Genomic DNA, 13,192 nt, shown 5'->3' with positions numbered 1-13,192 from the left:
TGCTCCCCACGTGTGAATACAGACACTCAAAAGACAAAGAAAGAAAGATGTGTGAGAATGTAGCTCAGCGACACAGCACTTATCTGCCATGTACAAGGTCCCCGGTTCCATTCCAAGCGTGGAAATATTACATATATACACAAACAAAATCTTAAAACAAGCTAACTGCACATATTGAGAAACTAGAAGAGCAGAATAGGCTGATCCCAATATTTTATGGGAGCTTTCTAACTACTGTCAGCACACAGGCAAATGGAAGGAGTTTCCTTACATCCAAGCCTATTATTATTCACCGGCTAACATGTTCCTGGCTATGCCATCTGTACTGGAAGAACCCTTTTCTTTTGCTCTGGACCAAGTTAATGGACCCCTACCTTTTCAACCTCAGTGGCCAGTTACCCCCACCCCCAGTTTCTACTCCTGTCCCTTCAGCCCCTGCCTTTGCTCCATCATTGGAGATTAGCAAAACTGATACCTCCACTTTTCTGAATTTTCTGTCCAAAAGGGGCTATAGAATCTCCCCTTCTAAGGCACAACTGTCTACCCCTCAGGTCATTTATTTGGGATTAACTATAACCCTAACATAAAAGGCTATTACCCTAGACAGAAAGAAAATAATTCAGTCCCTTGCACTTCCTTCCACAAAAGAAGAGTGATGTGGAAGTGTCATATATCAATCTGTTGATTTCATTGATTAAGTAATAAACAAACTGCTTGGCCTCATAGCTTAGAACATAGGTGGGTGGAGTAAGCAGAACAGAATGCTGGGAGGAAGAGGAAGTGAGGTAAGATACCTCAGAGAGAGACGCCATGCTCCCCTCTCCAGGGAAGATGCGATAGCTCTGCTCTCTGAGGCAGACGTGATTCAGCTCCGACCCAGGATGGACACAGGCTAGAATCTTCCTAGTAAGCGCACCTTGGGGTGCTACACACATGATTGTAAATGGGCTAGTCCAGGTGCAAGAGTTAGCCAAGAAGAGGCTAGATATAATGGGCCAAGCAGTGTTTAAAAGAATACAGTTTGTGTGATGTTATTTCGGGGTATAAGCTAGCCAGGCGGCCGGGGTCCTGGGGACGCAGCCTCACCGCTCCTACTACTACAGAAGAGGTTTAATCTTTCCTAGGAATAGCTGACTTCCTGTGTTCCTAGATTCCCCTCTTTTTTCTCCTTGCCTGCCCCTTATAAAAGGCATCTCTCAGCTCTCTGCATGAGCCCCTTCTCCATTCTGTTACTAAACCCTTCCAGAGACTCCAGCAGGCCTTCAAGCCCCAGCTCTTCGTCTACCAGATTTAACTTATCCTTTCCCCCCAATGTAACAGAGAAGGAGAGATATACCCTTGGGATCCTAGGACATCAACTAGGACCTTCTTTTGTACTTGTAGCATACCTGTCAAAGAAGATGGACCTCACCACTCAGGGATGGGCACCCTGCATATATGCTTTAGTGGCCACTGAGCTTCTTATTCATGAGTCAAAGAAATTAACCTTTGGGTCACCTACCACTGTCTTCTCCTACCATATCTTTCCTATCTCATAACTGACAAAGGCTTACAAACCTTACCTCCTTCCTGAGATTTTCCCTCCAGGTGGCATTAGTAGAAGATGCCACACTCACTTTTCTTTTTTCTTTTTCTTTTTTTTTGGGGGGGGGGGGTTTCGAGACAGGGTTTCTCTGTGGCTTTGGAGCCTGTCCTGGAACTAGCTCTGTAGACCAGGCTGGTCTCGAACTTACAGAGATCTGCCTGCCTCTGCATCCCAAGTGCTGGGACCACACTCACTTTTCAATGCTGCCTACCCCTTAATATCTCAAATCTCCTACTTCAACCTAACATGAATCATTCCCCTATTTAACTTCTACATAGAGATCTTAGAGAATATACTGCCCTACCCTTTACATATACAGGAAGGCAAACTGTCCCAGGCCACTTATACCTGGTACACAGATGGCAGCTCATTTTTATGTGATGGGACCCATAGAGCAGGATATGTCATAGTATCAAATACTGGAGTAGTAGAGACACAGGCACTCCCTGTTCATACCACTAATCAGCAGGCTGAATTGATAGCTCTTACCCATGGCTTCCAGTTAGCAAAATGACACGCTTTAAATGTTTACACAGACTCCAAATATGCCTTTCATATCCTCCTGTCCCACGCAACTATCTGGAAGGAGCGTGGGCTTCTTACAGTGAAAGGAGGATCCATAACTAACTCAGGTTACATTATGGACCTGTTAAAAGCTTCCCATCTCCTCAAAGCTATAGGAATTATTCACTGTTGACAGTTCCATTATTTCCAAGGGAAATGTCCAGGCTGACCAAGTAGCTAGAACAGCAGCATTCCAGATCCCAAACCTACCTCAATCACCTCAGGGGGTTCATATAGTATAGCCCACATTCTCACAGACCCCCCCCCCGACACCCAGCACATTCTGTCCTATCTTCACAAGCTCTTTCATCCTAATAACAAAGCTCTGTTTCATTTTGCCAATGTTCACCTCCAACCCACCCCTGAGTACTTAAGAGTTCTTAAAAGCCTCTTGTCTTTTGTCAAATCTGTCAAAAGACAGATCCCAAGACCAAATATGATAGCTTCCCTTTTCTCACCCACCAGGCCAGGGGCTTCCTTCCAGGAACTGTCTGGCAGCTGGATTTTATTCATATGCCCATGGTCAGAAGAGTTAAATATCTCCTGATCTTGGTAAACACAGTGTCTGGGTGAATTGAAGCATTTTCCACCACTATTAAGAGGGCCCAGACAGTTTCCAATGTTCTTCTCTGAAAAGTCGTCCCCTGGTTTAAAATCCCAACCTCTCTTCAGTCAGATAATGGCCTAGAGTTCACTTCCCAGATTTCCCAAAACTTGCCCAAGGCTCTTAATAGCCCCTGGCATTGTCACATCCCATACCACCCTCAGTCTTCAGGAAAGGTAGAATGAACTAACCATTCTTTAATAAATGTTCTTGTTAAAATGTCACAGGAGCTTCACCTTGACTGGGTAAAACTTTTGCCTCTGGCCCTTCTAAGGCTTAGGGCTTCCCCCAAATCCCCCTTTTCATCTTGCCCTTTGAACTCATGTATGTGTTATTCTTAAAATGCTCACGGGTTCCCAGTGGGCAGGGCAGGCTGGTGCTGGGCCCTGGCTCCGGAGTCTGGCACCCGAGCAGCAGCAGAGTTCCCAATGGCGAGCGGGTGCATGTGACAGACACATAGTGTAAAATCATAACTGAGCCTTTATTACTTAGAGGAGAGAGGGAGAGAGACAGAGAGATACATGTGAGCACACCAAGGGAATAGGAAGAGAAGAGAGCAAGATGGTGGCGGGAAGGTCAGAGGTAATGGGAGTAAGCGTGGCTTGTCTCCCAAAGAGACAGGAAACCACAACACTGTGGGCAGCCAGTTTCAACCCCCAGCCTCTCACACAAAACCTCTACCCTTCCTGATCACCTGATTTTTTCACTGTTATCCCATCTTCGCTCCCTATTATGGGATTTTATGGACTACTCATTACCTCAACCATGTGTTAATTCATGCCCACTGCCAATTAAAATAGGGCATCAGGTACTATTTTCTCCCCAGACCAAAGCCCCACACCCCTTTTCTTTAAATGGCAGGGCCTCTTTAAAGTAATTCTTGTAACTTACACAGCTGCCAAGCGTGAGGGATTCAACTGTCACATCTTAAACCTTTTACTCCTTCAGCTCAAGATACTCCATCATATACAGTAACTCAAACAGGGCCCTCTTCCCTTGTAAACTGCCTTGGGTGGGTTACTTAGTTTAGTGGTTGTAACTCACCCTGCAGTCAGTTATTCCAGGGTCCCTGAGAGGCACTATCTGAAAAGACATGAGCAAGAGAGTGGAAGAAGACCAGGCAGATTTGTCAAAGCCTTCATTTATTAGAGACAGGTTACAGCTTATATAGGATAAGGAGTTGGGGGGTGGGCACAGGGGCCTGGACTCTTGCCGGGTGGTTCACGTTGGTCACGTGGTTCATGTTGGTCACATAGGCCAGGAGATTATGTTCGGTCAGGTCACGTAGGCCAGGAAGTCACTAGTTGACACACCTAGTTCTCTAGATAGTTTGGAATGTGGGGCGGGTTCCGCTAATAGATAGCTCTCTATTAACAGCTAATTGAGTGTGGGGTAGGCTCTGTCAATAGAACGGTTTCTTAACACAATTAAGGGTGTGGGGTTCTCTGCAGACACCCCAGGGCGATGGTTCCTGTAATAACTTTAGGAGGAAATGGCTCCTGACATTCCTTAAGTTCCAGAGGACAGCAAGATCAGCCACTCTCTCTCCAGTTCCAGAAAAATAAAAGCCTCATCCTTACTCAACTCTTCTGTGCCCCAAACTCCATATACTCTTCCTCTATCTCCTATATGCTTTACCAACTTCTCTATATCTCCAATGTCATGCTTAAATTTCCAGTTAACTACTCAGCTGTTATTACAGGGACTCATCATTAATCACAGAGCCAGAGGTTCAAGGACTATCAAAAGCCCAGGTGGTAAGAAACAATAATGAGTTTGTAGCTCCAAACTCCAAAAAACTCGCAAAACAGACTTTAACATAACAAGTTTATCACTGACTTTAGCAGTGTTTCCTGGATGTTAAGATAATACCATGATGCAAAAAGGAAAACCAGTGCCTTAGGATTTACTTCAGGTAAAACATTATAGGATCTAATAATTATCACTTTCAATAATTTTCTCCTTCTTCCTCCCTACCATCTTCCATTCTATTGTCATAATCATAAGCTTTTAATATGTCTAAAATGAATTTCTTTTCAAGCATTTTTTCATAAGCTTCAGGGAGTCAATTGGACCTACCTAAATGGACTAGACTCACCCAGAATAAGTATCATTTAATTTTTACCTTATCATTCCTGATCTTGGGAACCCCTGGGAAATTCCCTCCTCCATCCCCCCTCAAAAAAGAACCCCCCTCTATCTTACATTTTGGGACTCATCTCTCTTAATCACCAGGATCTAAAATTTTATTCAAACATAATTTTCTGCCTTCCCAGCATCTTGTGTGGTCCAAGATGCCAGCCAGCCAGTTCCTTGGAGCCTGGAAAATACAACAGTAATCAGCCACCCCAGTACATGGTCAAGCATCTTAACTCCTCAATGTCCACAAAGTCAGCGTGAAGCAGTCATGAGAAACCTTATAAAGCCCCATTCCCATCCATTAAGAACTCCAAAATCCCCCCAATTTTTATAGTAAACCCTTCACACATGCATGAGTAGCCCATCATCTGTGTCCCACATGACCCACGTGTGCGCATGCCTGGTTACATGCACGTATGACTCAGCTAAACCCTTGTTTGCATGCATGAGTCGCCTGTCATCTGTGTCATCAGGGTGACGTAGTCACGCCAACCGCCTGTGTGCATGTGCTAGGCAGCTTTTAAAAGCTGGACGTGACATCTCTCACTATCTCTCTGCACACTGATTCTCAGGCTTGTATGTACCCACCTTTAAAAAACCCCTAAGCGGGTTTGTTGGTGTTCCATATCTCCTTCTCACTTGTGCCAGGTAATTTCACCAATGCTTTTGCTTTGCCCAAAAATATCTTCAGTATTTAAATTATATCGCTCTTTATTTTCTAATCAATCTTAATTTTTGAAAGAATTATTTTTTAATTTGAAAATTTTAAAATATTTCTAAAAGCTAAGCACCTTGACTGTTAGTCTTCCTCTCTGTTCCATTTTTAGCCAGGGACTAATGTACTACTCTAAATGTGTTCTCTTAAATATTTCTGGTGTAGTATTTCATAAAGAAATAACACACTTAAAATAAGAATCTGATGGAAATAATTATTGATTTGTGAGGGCCAGCCATGATAATCTAAGTCTTTACTTCTTCCAACCATTAGTATTTGGGACTCTGGCCATAGATGAATTTCAATAGAGCCTGGAGTCTCAATTGTTTACCCTGAGACAAAGCGCTGTCTGCAGAAGAAACCACAAGCTGAGATCACTGGACACCCCATTCAAGAATAGACCATTCAAAGGAAATTCCTGGCATTCCAAGCATGTGGAATAGAAACACCTGCAGCTCACAGTCACCAGGAAACCCTAGACGAATGTCATCAAATCAGAGGTCTTAAAACCTCGGAAACACCTCACCCCCACCTTTACTATTATAAAACCCTATTCTAATTGACCTCAGGGTTATTCCAATACATTGGACATGCAGGGAGACAGAGTTTGCAAACTTGATTAAAAGAAAGGCTCTTGCTTTTACAGACGGGACTCTTGGTTTCCTTGTCGGCTTGTTGGGTATTGCGGATTTGGGCGTAATAGATTCAAATAACAAATACTGCTCATGACAGAGCACTTTTCTCATTGCACGAATGGCCTCATATTCTGAAGAGAAACTGCAACATCCTGCTGTCTGATCTGCTTCTCAACTGCTGGTGTCTGAGACTAAGTATTTATAATAACACACTACAGTTTCTGAGCCTGGAGATTTAACGCTAAGATAATGAAGTCTATCCTGTGTCATTCCTTTTGAAATTGATACCATGAGTATTCTGAGAAAGTGGTATATTCTGTCTGTGCCAGAATGAGCTGTGGATTACCCTGCTTAGACTCTCAGACTGCAAAACACCCTCTGAGCTTTAGATGTCTTAACTGAAAAAACATGCATAAAGGCATGCTTTGTGTGTGGTGATGAATGGGAGGACAAGCATAGGAAAACAATAGTTTTTGCATAGTCAAGCTTCCCAATTGAATAATTCAGGCTTTCTCCTGACTATTAAGAGCCATGCATTGAATGAACACAGCTTTTTTCTCATTCTCCAGTCCTTTGTCTTCCAATATCTATGCTATGTTTTCAGGTATCTGACTCTCTAACTTCCCCCACTCTCTTCTCACATGACCTAGTCTTTCCTTTCTGGTGGTCAAAATTAAAATATTTATTTATTTAACTAATAATATTGGGACAGGAAATCGGTGTGATTAAAATGTAAATATACATACAGATTGTGTTAGGGTTTTTCTAAAAATCTTTTACAATGAATATATGTATATGTACATTATACATATGTATATATATGTGTATATATCATATTTGTATGCATATATGTATATTCATCAAATATATTGATTGGTTTACAAGTAACAGTATGATAGTAGAGAAGAGTAGTGATTAGCTCACATTGTAAAGGCTGATAATATATTAATTGATCAGTTCGCAAGACCGAATGTCTATGATGTCCCAATTTGGTGCTGAAATGCTGGAAGATTTTGGAGAACTGTTAGTCTTTGGTCTACATTGGAATTCAGAAGAAGTGGTTCTAATATCAGCAACAGAATGCCACACAAATGGGATAGATGAACGTGTCAGCAAAATTGAGAGCAAGCAGGGAAATGCAAGGTTTCAATTTTTCACACTCTTTCATCTGGGCTGCCACCAGAAAGAGCTGCCTTTGTTTAGGGTGGTTCTTTATGCTTCAAATAATTTGATCAAAAAAAGGACTCATGGGAGTTCCCAGTAGCTGTTTTAGTTGACTGCAGATACAGTCAGATCGACAATAAAGGTTAGACACATACTGATGTGTCTTGCAAGATCAGCTTATTTGACTTATATTTTTGGCTTTGGTCCATTTTTTTAAAACCACACAGTGAAGAACAAGATTGATAAAGATGAGGTGCAATGTGCTTAAAAATGTAGGTGGTTTATCATTCTCTGTTTATCTAATTAAATCCTTCGTCTCTTTAAGATGGCTGGTGGAGACAAATGGGATGCAAATGCTTATCACTCAAGCTCTGTCATGGGAATTCCTTCAGCCAATAGCCTTTCAGGTACCAGCACGTTTGTGCATGGGCTGAGTTACTGTAAGAGCTGGGGGAGGGGAAGCATGGGAGCAGGGTGCATTTTTCTTTTTGCTCGGTTCAGTTCCCAGCTCCAATATCCACAGAGGACTGTAGATCTCTACCCTTACTGTAAATTTAACCTCAAATATAAAACCCTTTGTTATACTCCATTCTGAGCTATTGTGGACCTCTTTAGTATGCCTTTGAAAAACCCTTCTTCCTGTACTATAAAAATAATATATGTAAGTTTAAAAACAAATAATTGGTGATGAATATATATCTGTGGTCAGACACCTGTGTCATACATTCAAAGAAAAAGGTAAGTTTTATGTATAAAAAAATGATAGAAAAAACAAACTCAAAATGTAATGGCTTTATAAATAATTAAGTATTTTACCAATTTTGAGTATTTGTAGAACTATAAAATGACTATACCTATTATTGAGATTGTACAAAAAAGACTGAACTGGTCACCTGTCATCATACAACAAAAACCAGTCTTGAATAATTAAATAAGTATGTCAACTCATGTTAATTTTAAAATATAAACATTAATTTTCTCTGTGGCATCATCCTTTTGGTACCATGCTAATGGAGAATAATATCATATGCTAAAGATAATTAGGGAATTACAAAAACTCTTTCTAACTAAGAACCACAATTAATAATAAATGAATCTGTTGTTTTGGAGAACTCTACATATGAATTTCAAATTTTAGACTCTGTAAAATACTAAAAAGAATATTTTTACCAAAAGTTTTCCCTAGTGGAAAACACTGGAAGGAAATGAATAATTACTGGGTAAAACTGCTTATTAGTAAGTCCTACCTACTTGATCAGACTGCCAACCGGGAATATGGAAGTGAAATCCCATATACTTTGGGGTAATATCTTCATGTAAAAAAATTTCATACTTGTACTGAGTGTTAAGAATGCTGCATTACGAAAACATTTGTCTAAGTGGATTACAGAATAAACAAAGCAAAACTGAGCAGGTCATTGTTTTTCCTGTTCTCAATGCACTGTGATGTACTCCTTTGTCTTTTAAAAAGTTTGCTTATTGGAGTGGTGTGTCTGCTGTCAGTATCCATGACAAGCAGGCTGTGTACCAAACAAATGATCCTGTGCTCCCCTTTTCTCTGTTTATCAAGTACAGTAAGAAAACCTTATATCTGGCTTTGTTGTATTTCTTTCATGACTAGGTAGTGCAAACTGATCTTGACTTGCCCTGAAGTCAGATTGCTGAATATCTTAAATTTCACTGTTTCAGGGGTGAACCCATCATAGTCTTGATCTCTTTGCTCATATTCTTATTCTTCCCACTCTTCAACTGGACTTTGGGAACTCAGTTCAATGCTCCAATGCAGGCCTCGGCTTGTGTTTCCATTAGTCTCTGGATGAAGGTTCTATGGTGATATTTAAGATAATCATCAGTCTGATTACAGGGTAAGTCAAGATCAGGCCCTCTCTCTTCTATTGCTTAAGGTCTTAGCTGGGGTCCCTCTTGTGGATTCCTGGGAATTTATCTAGAGCCTGGTTTCTGTTCCCTCAATCAAGATATCTCTTTCCTAGCTCCCATCTCTGTCCTTCCTCCATCTTGACTATCCCATTCCCCCAAGTTCTCCTCAACCCTCCCACTCTCTCCTTCTCTTTCCCTTCTTCCCTTCCTTCTTCCCCCATCCCCTGATCCCAGTTTGTTCAGGTGATCTTGTCTGTTTCCAATTTCTAGGTGGATATATATACACATACACACACATACACACACACACACACACACACACATATATATATCTTTGAGTTCACTTTATTACTTAGCTTCTCTAGGATCATGAATTATTATAGTAAGGAGGCTGCTTGTTGGTTCCCAGCTGCTTAGCCCAGAAATAATCACAGATAAACTGTATTACTTAAATCATTGGTTAGCCCATTAGCTCTAATTTCTATTGGCTAACTCTTACATCTTTATTTAACCCATACCTAGTAATTTGTGTATTGCCATGTCTGTCTCTGGCATCTGTCTCTTTCATGGCTACATGGCTTCTCTCCTGACTTCTCCTTCTTTCGCCCAGCATTCAGTTTAGTTTTCCCTGCATACCTAACTTCTGCCCTGCTATATGTCCAAAAGAGTTTCTTTGTTCACTCTTTTTCCCCCAAAATTATTGCAGGAACCATTGTCCTAAGGAGTTTGCAGAGAATCCCACTCCCCAACAGTATTGAGAATTGTTTTACTGGCAGAGCCTACCCCACACCCAATTATCTGTTAATAGAGAGCTATCTGTTAGCGGAACCTGCCTCACATTCCAAACTATCTAGAGAACTAGGAGTGTCAACTCGTGACTTCCTGGCCAAGGAATCGTGACCTGACCTATCATAACCTCTTGGCCTACGTGACCGACGTGGACCATGCGGCAAGAGCCCAGGCTCCTGCCCCCCCTCCAAATTCCTCATCCTATATAAGTTGTAACCATACTCTAATAAACGGAGGCTTTGACAAGAGAACTTTGCTTGGCCTTCTTTCTGTCTCCCGCCCATATCTTCCAGATAGCTCCTCTCCAGGACCCTGGAATTACTGACTCTGCCAGGCGGGTTACAACCCCTAGACTGAGTAACCCGCCAAGGCGGTCTACAGAGAGGGAAATCCCATATCAAACTATAGGCTCAATGTCCTTTGTTTATAGCTAGTATCCTCTTATGAATGAATACTACCATATTTATCTTTTTGGGTTTGGGTTACCTCATTCAGGATAGTGTTTTCTAATTCTATTCATTTGTATGGAGAATTCATGATGTCATTGTTTTTACCACTGAGTAGTACTTTAATGTGTAAATGTGCCACATTTTCTTTATCCATTCTAGGTTGTTTCCAGGTTCTGGCTATTACAAATAATGCTGCTATGAATATAGTTGAACAAATGCTTCTGTAGCATGATTGAGCATCTTTTGAGTATATGCCCAAGAGTGGTATTGCTCGATCCTGAAGTAGGTCGTTTCCCAGTATTTGAGAAACCACCATACTGATTTCAAAAAAATGGTTGTACAAGTTTGCATTTCCATCAGCAATGGATGAGTTTTTCCTTAGCATAAGCTATCATTAGCATTTTTAATCTTAGCCATTCTGACAGGTATAAGATGGTATCTCATTGTTGTTTTGATTTGTATTTCCCTGATAGCTATGGATGTTGAACATTTTTTAAGTATCTTTTGGCCATTTCAGATTCTTCTGTTGAATATTCTCTGTTTAGTTAAGTACTCATTTTTTTAATTGGGTTATTTAGAAATTTAATGTTTAATTTCTTGAAATCTTTATGTATTTTGGAGATCAATCCTTCATCTGCTGTGGTGTTGGTGAAGATCTCCCATTCAGTAGGCTGCTTTTTTGTCTTATTGACTGTGTCCTTTGCTTGACAGAAGCTTCTCAGTTTCAGGTAGTCCCATTTATTTATTGTTGCTCTTAGTGTCTTTGCTACTGGGGATATATTTAGAAAGTGTTCTCCTATGCACATTCATTGAAGACTACTTCTCACTTTTTCTTCTATCAAGTAGAGTGTGGTAAATTTATATTGAAGTCTTTAATCTATTTGGACTTGAGTTTCAAACATGGTTTTATTTTCATTCTTCTACATATTGACAGCCAGTTTTGCCACCACCATTTGTTGACGATGCTTTCTTTTTTTCCACTGTATAATTTTAGCTTCTTTGATAAAAATCAGTTGTTCATAGGTCTTTGATTCGATTCCATTTGTCAACCTCTCTGTTTTTATGCCAAATTTAAACTGTTTTAATTACTGTAGCTCTTGTAATGGAGCTTGATACCAGGGATGGTGATGTCTCTGGAAGTTTCTTTATTTTACAGGATCGTTTTGGCTATCCCAGGTTTTTTGTTTTTCCATACAAAGTTGATTATTGTTTTTTCAAGGTCTGTGAAGAATTGTGTTGTGATTTTGGTGGGGATTGCATTGAATCTATAGATTGCTTTTGGTAGTATTGTAATTTTTACTATGTTGATCTTACCTATCCAAGCGCATGGGAGATTTTTCCATTTTTCTGGTATCTTCTTCAGTTTCTTTCTTCAAAGACATAAAGTTCTTGTCAAATAAGTCTTTCACTTCTTTGGTTAGTGTTACCTCAAGATAGTTTATGTTTTTGTGACTATTGTGAAAGGTGATGTTTCTCTGATTTCTCTCTCAGCTTATTTTTCATTTGCATATAGAAGGGCTAGTGATTTTTTTTTTAGTTGATCTTGTATTCTTTCACATCACTTAAGGTGTTTATTAGCTGTAGTAGCTCTCTGGTAAAGTTTTTGGGGTCTCTTCTATACACAATCATATCATCTGCAAATAACAAAAGTTTGACTTCTTCCTTTCCAATCTGAAGCCCCTTCATCTCCTCTTGTTATATTGTTGCTATAGCTTTCAAGGACTATGTTGAACCCCTCCCCCAGCTCCTTCTGCAGGGCTGTCTTTCTTACGCACAACCCAGCCCCCCAGCACCCCCCCCAACCCTGGCCTGCTGTATGATAGGACCAGTGCTCAAAAACAGTTTTAAGCTCCTCCACTAAGGCCCACCCAGAACGGTGAGTGCCTGCCTATCGGGCAGGCCTCAAGGTCCCCTGTAAGGGAGCCTGGGCACCTTCAGCTTGTGCTCCAGGGGTGCCAGTGCTCTCCTGGATCTCCCCTTGCCTGCCCCGTTTTTCCTTTTGTCCCCGGATCATTGGGCTACCAGGCAGCCCTACTTAGGTACTGTGGAGTTCCATCTGGACGGGTGAGTGCAGGCTATCCAGGGGCGGATTGTCCCGGAAGAGAGCACAGACCCCCCTCCCCCAGCTTCTTCTGCAGGGATGTCTTTCTTGCACACGACCCACCCCACAAGCCTGCGTTTTCTGCTGGGCCCTTTGCTTGGGAACACTTTTCTAATCCTACACTGGGGCTGCCCACCCAGAGCGGTGAGTGCTTGCCTACCGGACGGGCCTCAGGGACCCCCCCCCCCCGAAAGGGAGCACGCGCACCTTCAGCTTTTGCGGCAGGGTGTCCTGTGTTCTACTCATCCCCGCCCTGCCCCCCAAGTTCTCCCTTTTGTCCGCTGGTCATTGGACTACCAGGTATCTATGTTTTGGTACTGAGGAGTTCCATCTGGATGGGACGGTTCCTGCTTCTACACCGAAGAGATACACCCAGAGAGTCAGTCACAGCAAAGACTGGACCAAGACACCAGGCCTCTCCTGGCTCCATTTGAAGGAAGAGATGGGAAGGCGCCAATGCAAGAATTCCTCCAACAACCTGAAAAGCAACATGACATCACCAGAATCCAGGGATCCCCAAACAAGAAGAATTGTACACCCTACTCTAGAGGAATTAGAAGAAATCGACT

This window comes from Microtus ochrogaster, unplaced genomic scaffold, assembly GCF_000317375.1.
Source record: "Microtus ochrogaster isolate Prairie Vole_2 unplaced genomic scaffold, MicOch1.0 UNK23, whole genome shotgun sequence".
NCBI lineage: Eukaryota > Metazoa > Chordata > Mammalia > Rodentia > Cricetidae > Microtus > Microtus ochrogaster.
Note: the sequence above shows the minus strand (reverse complement) of the source record.